The sequence below is a fragment of the Physeter macrocephalus genome, chromosome 13 (genome assembly GCF_002837175.3).
Source record: "Physeter macrocephalus isolate SW-GA chromosome 13, ASM283717v5, whole genome shotgun sequence".
Lineage (NCBI taxonomy): Eukaryota > Metazoa > Chordata > Mammalia > Artiodactyla > Physeteridae > Physeter > Physeter macrocephalus.
Genome location: NC_041226.1, coordinates 3489656 through 3500669, shown reverse-complemented (window position 1 = coordinate 3500669; position 11014 = coordinate 3489656).

Genomic DNA, 11014 nt, shown 5'->3' with positions numbered 1-11014 from the left:
GGAAGGGGAGGGGGAAGGGGAGGGGGCGGTGCCTGGAGATCTTGATGGGACCGTGTCTCTCTCGGTTCTTCCTGTTTCGGCATCTGTGCTGACGTAACCTTTGCATTATGGGTGTTTAATCTCAGTTATTGCTTATATCCTTGCTTCCTGCCAGGGAGGATGCACAGAGTAGACGCGATAAGAAAAGTACAGAAGCAAGAACGATGTAAGGGTTCTGTGAGCAACTCTTAAACATAAGGAAAATGGGGCTTTAAAGAGGAGATTCCCTCTGACGGGAGGATGAGGAAAGGCTTGCGGGCAGTGGTGAGTTCGAGGTGCTACCTTCATAATGCGGATCCTTATTTTCCCATCAGGAATTGTTACATTAGTCTCGCAGAGGGTTTTCCTACCTGCGATTTCTTCCAATAAAATACGTCTTATAAGCAACCACCGCATTTGCTTTCCTAAAACAATTCCCACCAGGACACTGCCTTGATCAGAAACCGTGGGACTTCCCGTGTGGCGCTCAGAGTCTTACACATCACGGATCTTTCTAACCTGACGTCTCCCAGCTCCCCTTAATGCAGCACTTTCTCCTGCATTGAGCTTGGGCATTGCCACCTGCTATGGACTGACCTGTGTCCCTCCAAAATCCACATGTTGAAACCCTAACCCCCCAATGCGATGGTATTTGGAGATGGAGCCTTTGGGAGGTAGTAAGGTTTAGATGAGGTCATGACGGTGGGACCCTCATGATAGGATTAGTTCCCTAACAGTAAGAGACACCGGAGAACTCACTTTCTCTGCCTCTGAAGGTACATCCAAAAGGCAGACTTCTGTAAGCCAGGAAGAGAGCCCATGAATACCTTGATCTTGAACTTAGCTTCCTGAACTGTGAGAAATGAATTTCTGTTGTTTAAGCACCCAGTCTGTGGTATTTTATTATTGCAGCTTGAGCAGACGAATACACCATCTCTGTGTATAATTTAAAAATTAAATGCATTTCAAATATTATGGCAGTCACTGTGGGAATGATAAAAAAGAAAAGGGACATATTTGAACTATTGTATAAAGAAAAAGTTCATAGTGATTAAACAGGAAGAGAAAAAATATTGTGGGTTTTTTGAGCTTCAGTGGTCTAGAGAATGCTATTATCAGTGATGAGTATAGGATGGTCATTAAGAGAACTGGGGATATAAAATCAAAGGGTACTTTTGACTTGGAAACAAAAAAAGATAGATCCAGATGATTTTTGTAAAAAGGTAGAAAGTGGCAACCTATGTGTTAATTCCATTGCGTATTCTTTCCAAAACTTTTGAAGAATACCAACATAAAATTAGTAAGAGCAAAATTACTGGCACTTAAATGCATATATGTTAATTACCAACACATGTAAGATTAGCTGGATGGAAAGAGCATGTAAATATGTAGTAGCGATTAATATAAAACGTTCATGGGCTTCCCTGGTGGCGCAGTAGTTGGGAGTCCGCCTGCCGATGCAGGGGACACGGGTTCGTGCCCCGGTCCGAGAAGATCCCACATGCCGCGGAGCAACTAGGCCCGTGCGCCACAACTACTGAGCCTGCGCTCTAGAGCCCGCGAGCCACAATTACTGAAGCCTGTGCGCCTAGAGCCCGTGCTCCACATCAAGAGAAGCCACTGCAATGAAGAGTAGCCCCCGCTTGCCGTAACTAGAGAAAGCCCGAGCGCAGCAACAAAGAACGAACACAGCCAAAAGTAAATAAATAAATAAATTTATTTAAAAAATAATAATAATCCCAATTTTATTCAAGGTGGCACACTAACCAGAATCCCAGCTTCCTTTACAGGTAAATGTGGCTGATTAGATGTAAGTGGGAGACATGAGAGGAGCGTTGGCTCATTTAGAGGAGGAGAGAGCTGGCATACATCCCTCTTGCCTTTCTCCTCCTTCTTTCTTCCCGCTGCCTGGAACTCAAGACACATGGCTGGCTCTCCAACAGCCATCTTGGGCCATGAGGAACTTAAGAATGGAAGTCATATGCTAAGGAGGATGTAGCAGAAAAACAGTATGAACACTGGTCGTCGATGATATTATAGAACCACCGAACCAACACTGGTCTGCCTACCATCCGATTTCTTTTCAGAGAAAAATCAACTTCTGTGTTAAGCCATTATAGTTGAGTCCCTATTATTCTAAATTTAGGATACCATCTTTAACAGGAATCCACACTAAAGGATGAATTTTACACGTGTTACTGGAGAAACATAGGAAATATCCAAGATGAACCAAGGTCCAGAACATCTATAGGACTGGAATATAACAATAAATGCTGTTTAATATTGATAATATTAATTGATATTAATGATATTAATTTAATATTCTGGCACACATTCGTAGACCAATATCCACTTCTGTGAAGCAGGAATGCATTCTTAAGACTTTCCCATAGCATGGATAAAATTTCCGCCAAGCCTGTCCAATTCCTTTTGATCCGTTTTCCCATACCTTAATTAGGCCTCTTTTGGTTGCAAGCAATCGAAATCCTCTCAACGGAGTTCAAGCACAAGTGTATGTACGTGTTGGGGAGATATAAGAAGACAGATATTTTGTACAGATACTGAGAAGTTTCAGGTGAATCTAGAAGAGGAATAGCCAGCCCTTGAGTATATTGGAAACCAAGAGCTAGCTCGTTAAGAAACAAACTGGAGAGGGTGATACCTCCTTCAGGGAATGAGGCGGTCTGGAGGTCCCAGAGGATGGGCGAAGGGTTAACTAATTGACTGAGTGCCCGAGGGAGAAAGAGGGGGCCTTCATACATCAGTGATGCCAGATTACAATGGGGCTAGCCAAGTAAGACCTGATTCCCAGGGAGCAGAGACAGGACCTAGCAAGCAAATGGGGGGAACGTGGGATGAGCCTGTAACTCCTAAAAATCAGATTGTTCTAAAACCCAAGAGTGACCGATCCTTCTCTACGAGCTCAAGCTCCTACTGAGGAGAGGGTAAAGGATAGCTGACAAAGCAGGCTTGGAGGGCAGCCGTGGAGAAAAAGAAAGTTTCTGCCCACTTCACCCCTGAAGAGCCCAGTGTTAAATGAAGTGGTTACACAGAGTAGGGCACGACTGGCCGCTGTATAGACCAAAGTTGAGAGCGGGTACAAATGGACAGAAAGAGCAGACACATATGCTCCTGGGGTAAATCACCAAGATTCACTTATCTAAAGGATTCAGAGAGCAGGTCACACAGTTAGGAAAAGCAGAAAAATTACAAATAACTTGTAAGACAGAATAAGGGGCAAGCTTCCAAACCCTCATATCCTGAGAGAGTGAGGTTCACATTGACCTGGAAACATTATACTAGGTCTCAGCTTCAGCATGAGACTGAAGCAGCCCTGTACGTGGCCTAACCTGGAGGTATGCACTTGGCTGGGCCTCCTCAGTCACAGGTTATAGAACACCAAATATGATCACTGGAATACAGTATGCAGTGCACTCAGGTAAGAACAAATATTTCATCCTTCACTCAGTCTCCCCAGATGAATACAGCCTGATCCAAATAAATGTCTGAACTCAGAATTAACTTGAGAATCAGGAGGTATACAGATATCTCTGGGGATTCCAAGATGTACTCTGCTTGACACACACTACACACAACTGTTATTTATAGAATTTATTAAGGCCAGCTGCTATGCTTCACGGATTTTGGTTCATTATTTCACTTAACCAAAACAAATAACTCCATGGGGGGGATAAAGGTAAGTATTGCTATTTACAGAAAAGAAAACCGGGAGTTGGAGAAGTTAAATAATTTTACTAAATTCACAGTTAAGAAGGGGCACATATGAGATCTGAATTCAAACAGCTTTGATTCCAGAAAGAATTCTGAGCATAGGCTTCAGCTTCTGCAGTAATCCACCTAAAAATAAAAGCTGAGAAATGCAGCCAAGTGAAACATTCTTGCTCTTTTAATGATTTATTTCTATTTAAGAAACACCCAGATTAGGAAGTGTGATTGCTTTCATAATATCCCATTAGACGGTAAGCAGTAAATATAATTATAAAAGCATTAACATTGAATTTTAAAATATGAAATGTTTTCTCACATGACAATCATAGCATCAGACATCTCTTGTGTATTTTATAGGGGAACTAAGTGGGTTTCTTTTTTTAAAAAGTGCAAAAATAAACACTAAGCATTAGGGTGAAATGAACGTGGAAGACTGATTCCTCATTATTTCAAAACGTCATGATTGTTTACTTACTGCTTTTTGTGTATTTGTTAATTTTTGATGCAAAAAACCCTCCATTTTTAAATGCAAGGTCAATTAAGAAAATTATATTTTATTAAAGTCATCAATAACTAGTATGTTATTTTAAGTGGTCTTTGTAGGCACATATAAGGCAAAATCTAGGTGTCTCCTAGAAGTTGGATAATAAAGGAAATTATAAATATACACATCAAGACAAAATTAAGCAAAGCACCGATGTTTTCAGACTCCCTCCAAAAGACAGCATGGCTTCCAGGCTACATCTTGATAGGAACTTAGCAGACCAGGTGGCATTTCTAAAGAAATGGGGTCTCAGCGCAGAGATGTTCAGAAACGAGACTGGGGATATGTAACATACCCCTATAATAATGAGACGTCAGGGCTGCCCCCAGAGGCTTTCCTGGCCCAGAAACAGTGCTCTCTTGTCTTGTAGTTGGTACATCACAACTACAGATGGGTTTACAGCTGCATCAGGATCTTGGCTGAATGACAACAGCCTGTCATATCATTTACGTCATTTCCCTTGCCCGAATTCATGTTAGCTAAGCAAGCTTCTCAATGCAAAGTGTCCACTTAGCTTTATAGGAAGAGACTACACTAACCCTCAATGTTGTCTGCTTTAACGTGTGTTTCTCATGGTCAATGATCAAGCTGGTATTTTGATATTCACCAGTCTGACTAACCCTAAGAGACAGAGCTCTTCTTGGCTGGCTGGCCTTCCCTCAGGTTAGCTTATAAGTCTCGGGGACTCCTCCCTTGGTGCTGTAACTGTATTAAGTGACCTGTTTGCATAAGTAATGTGGTAACGACAGCAGAAAATACTTAATCTGGTAATTTTTATTGATCCAACCTTTTTAGGGAAGGTTAGAATTTAGGGACACTGGTGCACATAGAGATCCTCTTAAATTGGACGCTATGCTTTTTTTTTTTGCGGTACACGGGCCTGCTGTTTCTATATTTTAGCAGTTACCCTAGAAATTAAAACATATGTAAATATAACTTTTTAAGGCTAAAATTAACAAACACTCCTACCGTCTTCCAAGAGAATACAAGTATTTTAGAGTATTTTATCTCATGCCTAACTCATATATTTGAATTCTTTTTTGTTTTTTTTTTTTTGCGGTACGCGGGCCTCTCACCGCTGCGGCCTCTCCCACCCGCGCCCCCTGCATCGGCAGGCGGACTCTCAACCACTGTGCCACCAAGGGAAGCCCTGGACCCTATGGCTTATGAACATTAGTAAGAATAAAAATGAGTCTCAGTGAACAAAACTCTTCTCCTTTATAGTGTCTATTCATTTCCCTTGAGTGAACCCACCCCTTGGTAGTGACAGAGGGACTGGGGCTCTTTGTTATCTTGTAGTTCTCACCAGGAGGAGAGCTAGCGACAGAGAAGCAGATGGTCTGGATCATTTGCATCCTGTGTGTGGTGTCCAACTGGGGCTTCTACTCAGGCTCTGCTACTGCTGCTAATAGGACACCTGTTCCCAGGGCTCCTTGTGTCCACTCCCATGCACAAGACCTTCAAGTTGTGATGTGCGAGATCCCCCATAAAAGTGCCACATCGCCACCCCATCATTCTCTAGCAATCCTGGCCAATTATCAAGCTCTCCAACAAAGATTGTTCTCAATTAACATTTTACTACTTGAAAGGATGGTCAAAGACAATCAGATATTAGAGGAGAGTTCTGACATGAAAGTCAGAAGCCAAAACAACAAACCTAGAAAGAAACCTTGAGGGAATGGAGATAATTTGAGAAGCAAAAACAAACAGTCAAACAAACAAATACCTTATATACCTAGAGAGATGAGATCCACAAAATCAGAACAAGGTGATAGGAAAAGAAAACAAACAGAAAATGTATATAAACAAAAAGAACTCTTGGGGCTTCCCTGGTGGCGCAGTGGTTAAGAATCCGCCTGCCCACGTAGGGGACACGGGTTCGAGCCCTGGTCCAGGAAGATCCCACATGCCGCAGAGCAACTAAGCCCGTGTGCCACAACTACTGAGGCCGCGAGCCACAACTACTGAAGCCAGTGCGCCTAGAGCCCACGCTCCGCAACAAGAGAAGCGAGCGCAATGAGAAGCCCGCGCACCGCAACGAAGAGTAGCCCCCATTCGCCGCAACTTGAGAAAGCCCATGTGCAGCAATGAAGACCCAACGCAGCCAATAATAAATTTAAAAAAAAAAAAAAGAACTCTTGCTAACATTCCAGTAGGAAAAGGCATACCTAGGGCCCAGATCTTGGATTCTAATATCATTCTTCAATAAAAGAACCAGAGCTCTTTGGAGAAATAGTTAATTCTAAGGGCTGGGGTGGGAAAGAGGCAAAATGAGGTGGGAGCTGCTTGTACCGCCAGAAAGTAAGGAAGTGCTAAACACAAACAAACAAAACACCCAGTATTGATGGGGGTATGTCAAAGGGACAGAGGAGCCAAGTGAAAGAGCTGTTAATGGCCAAAACCAGAACAATTTGAGCAAGAAAATAAATGAAGAACTATCAGAATATAGCCTGAAGTATAAAATGAATATTCATGAGCCCATACTGATATAAACAAATGATGGAGTAAATAAGTAAAAGGGAGAGAACAGAAATTTTCTTGTGCAGAAGAATTTCAAACAACTTATGTAGAAACTCAGCCCTCAAAGATGGGTTGTATAACTCATTCCTCCTTAAGTATGGACTTTGAATAGTGAGCTCCTTTGAGAGAGGAGAGGATAGAAATGGGGGAAAATAGTAAGCTTACAGTGGAGAAACTTGACAAACACTACCTCAGCCAGGCGATCAAGGTGTACAACAACAATGATAAATCATATTGACAATATGACTTGATATTGATATGATGTGATAAGAATGGCATTTTATCTGTCTGGTCTTCTCCCCCAAAGCCCTTAACCCTGGTCTAACTATGAGAAAAACTTTAGACAAATTCCAGTAGAGGGGTATTCAACAAAATACCTGACCAGTATTACAAAAAACTGTCAAAATTGAGTTTTCTATTCTGTAAACACAGTACATCTCTCCATTTATTTAGGTCTTCTATGTGTGTGTGTGTGTGTGTGTGTGTGTGTGTGTGTGTGTAATATCTATCTACTTATCTATGTATCTATCTCTTTAACTCTCTATCTCTCCATCCATCCATACATGCATCCATCCATGAAATTTTATAACATGCTCTACAGAGATCTTATACACATTTTGCTAAATTTATTTATTGATATTCTTTTTAAGCTGTGGCAAATACATCTTTTTAAAATTCCATTTTCTCCTTATACTAACTTGGAACTTATGTGCTGTTTCTATATTTTAGCAGTTACCCTAGAAATTAAAACATATGTAAATATAACTTTTTAAGGCTAAAATTAACAAACACTCCTACTGTCTTCCAAGAGAATACAAGTATTTTAAAGTATTTTATCTCATGCCTAACTCATATATATATTTGAATTCTTTTCTTTTTTTTGGGGGGGGTGGTGGTACGCTGGCCTCTCACTGTTGTGGCCTCTCCCATTGTGGAGCACAGGCTCTGGACGTGCAGGCTCAGCGGCCATGGCTCACAGGCCCAGCCGCTCCGTGGCATGTGGGAATCTTCCTGGACCAGGGCACAAACCCGTGTCCCCTGCATCGGCAGGCGGACTCTCAACCCCTGAGCCACCAGGGAAGCCCTGAATTCTTTTCTTTTTAAACTTCTTAAAACTTTATTAAAATTTTGTGCCGTCAATATTTGTTTACATTTACTAATTTCTTTACATTAAAAAAACGTCATTTCTTTTTTATCTTAGATCTTCCATCTGTGATCATTTTCCTTATCCTTAAGCATACTTTTGAATAATTTGCTTTAATATGGGTCATGGCAAACTCTCTCAGTCTGTATTTTTTGTTTGAAAATGTATGGTTTTTTTTCCATTTTCATTTTTTGGAAGATATTTTGGGAAGAGAATTCTAGATTGTCATTGTTTTCCTTCTGCATATTGAAGATACTATTCCAATGTCATATGGCTTCCTCAGTTGCTGAGAAGTCAGCTGTCAATTTAATTGTTGATCGACTGGAGGTAATTTGTTCCTCTTCTAGTCTGGATGATTTTAAGCTCTCCAGTTTTGGCTTTGGTGTTGCCATAGTGAATTCACCATAGTGATTCTAGTTCACTTTGGTGTGTCTAGATATGGATTTCTTTTTATTTATTCCTCTTGGAATTCGTTGAGCTTCCATATTCTGTGGATTGGTGTCTTCCATGCATTCTGAAAAATATCAGGTATTATATTATCTTTGCCCCAGTCTCTCTCCCCGCCTTCTCTTCTCGTGAAACTGTGGCAAGACTTATGTTACACCTTTTCATGCTATCCTCCATTTCTCTTAACTTTTGTTTCCTATTTACAATCTTTTTGTCTCTCTGTATTCCTTTCTGGGTAATTTTCAAAAGTAACTTCCAGTTTTCTAATTCTTTCTTCTACTGTGTCTAATTTGTTAAACCCATTCAGTGGGTTTTCCATTTCAATTTTTGCATTTCATTTATAAAAGTTTTATTTGGTTCTTCTTCATGTCTGCTCATTAAGACACTGTTTTTCCCATACACTGCAGATATTTTCATCATGTCTCATTTCTTTAAACATAATGAGCATTGAGCATAATTGTTTTATAAACTAAGCCTGATAGTTATAAAAGCTCTTATTGCCACTCATGCTGTTCTTGCAAATTATCTCTTGAGAATTGTTTCCTTGTGTGCTAGTTATCTTTTATTGTGACTAACAATTTTCCTTGGAAAGTTAATTGTAAGAATTATTTAAAACCTATTGCAGAGTGGCATTCCACCCAAAAAGGATTTGAGTTTGCTTTAATAACATTCCCAGGCACTCCTAATCCCAAACTTTTAAAACTATATTCACAACTTGAAGTTTTTCTGAAAGTCTTTAAGTGGTATGAATCTAGGTTGTAAATTCATCTAATAACATTTTTGTGGTTATAATATTTGCAAGACAGGAGATAATTGCCCCCTTCCTGTTTCTTAATGTCAAGGTGAATTTCCCACAGTATTCTGGGCATTGGATTTGTTGAGATTCCTTCTGGCCCAGGCTTTATGTAGGGAGAGTTCCCCATTGTACTTCCTCCATGGGGTGGGCTCTAGACTTTGACTTCTGGACTTTACATCCTGTGAGAGCATCAAAACAGATACTAAATTCACCTGGTTTGGAAATGGCCCTCTTGCAGGAATTTCCGTATCCTGCTTACCTTTCTGGGTACACACTTTCCCTTATATTTTGCACTTGTAAGTCCTCACTCTCTTCTCAGTTACTTTATAGGTGCTTTATAGGATTTGATTTTCTATTTTATTTTAATATATTTAATTAATTAATTTATTTATTTATTTATGGCTGTGTTGGGTCTTCGTTGCTGCACGTGGGCTTTCTCTAGTTGTGGCGAGCGGGGGCTGCTCTTCATTGTGGTGCGTGGGCTTCTCATTGCAGTGGCTTCTCTCATTGTGGAGCATGGGCTCTAGGTGCATGGGCTTCAGTAGTTGTGGCACGCGGGCTCAGCAGTTGTGGCTCATGGGCATAGTTGCTCCATGGCATGTGGGATCTTCCTGGACCAGGGCTCCAATCTTGTGTTCCCTGCATTGGCAGGTGGATTCTTAACCACTGCGCCACTAGGGAAGCCCTGATTTTCTTTTTAGATACTATTTTACTTTTTAAAAAAAGCAGTCATTTCCTAGCCTATCATATTACCATAACTGAAACTTTTATATGGATTTTGAAAAACAAATCGATATAGAATAGTATTAAGAATACAGAATCGAGTGTCAGACTGTCTGGCTTTATCTCATCAATCTAGGCTGTATCTGCTGTGTGATATTCGGCAAATTACTTAAGTTCATTGTGTTTCACTTTCCTCATCTTTAAAATGAGGAAGGTAATAGTATTTTCCCCATAGTACAGGTAAAGCACTTAGTACTCTTTCTGCCACCTGGCAATCACTTAAGCGTTAGTTATGATTATTATTACCCTTCTATGAGAATTGGTAAAAGAGACAAAGTGAGAAATGATAAGGGAAGAGGGAGATAGGGTTGTGAGGATAACGTGGCTGGGGATGTGGAATGGAGAAAATGACAAAAATCTGCGGGAAAATAATACAAAAAGAGGTTTCATCAAGGAAGTCTTGATGTATGTTACGCAATATAATTCACCCTTTTCTGTTTTTTCAGAAGATCTTCTGGAAAAGGCCTGCTTTAGTTTTCAATTTTTTTTTAGTCGGATTTGTGTCTTTTGGATGTGATACTGTACCGAGGCTGGTTTCTAGGTAGCGCAATCTTATCCTCATTACGTATTCCCCGTGAGTATCTCCATTGCTTTGAAAATCTGCCTGAAACATAGCCTGCGCTCAAAACAAAGCAACACCAAGATGACTTGAATAAAACAAATGAATGAAACACTGGCAAAATAAAACATAATTTTTAATTAGAAAAGAAAACCTAGAGGGTAGAGAGGCCTTTGTAGCACCAAACATAGTAAGAAAGATGATGTAAAAAAGGTGATGATTTTTTTTTTTTTTTCCGGTACGCGGGCCTCTCACTGCTGTGGCCTCTCCCGTTGCGGAGCACAGGCTCCGGACGCGCAGGCTCAGCGGCCATGGCTCACGGGCCCAGCCGCTCCGCGGCATGTGGGATCTTCCCGGACCGGGGCACGAACCCGCGTCCCCTGCATCGGCAGGCGGACTCCCAACCACTGCGCCACCAGGGAAGCCCAGCATCAACACTTTTGTTATGTAATGTTCCTCTACAGCATAACTTGT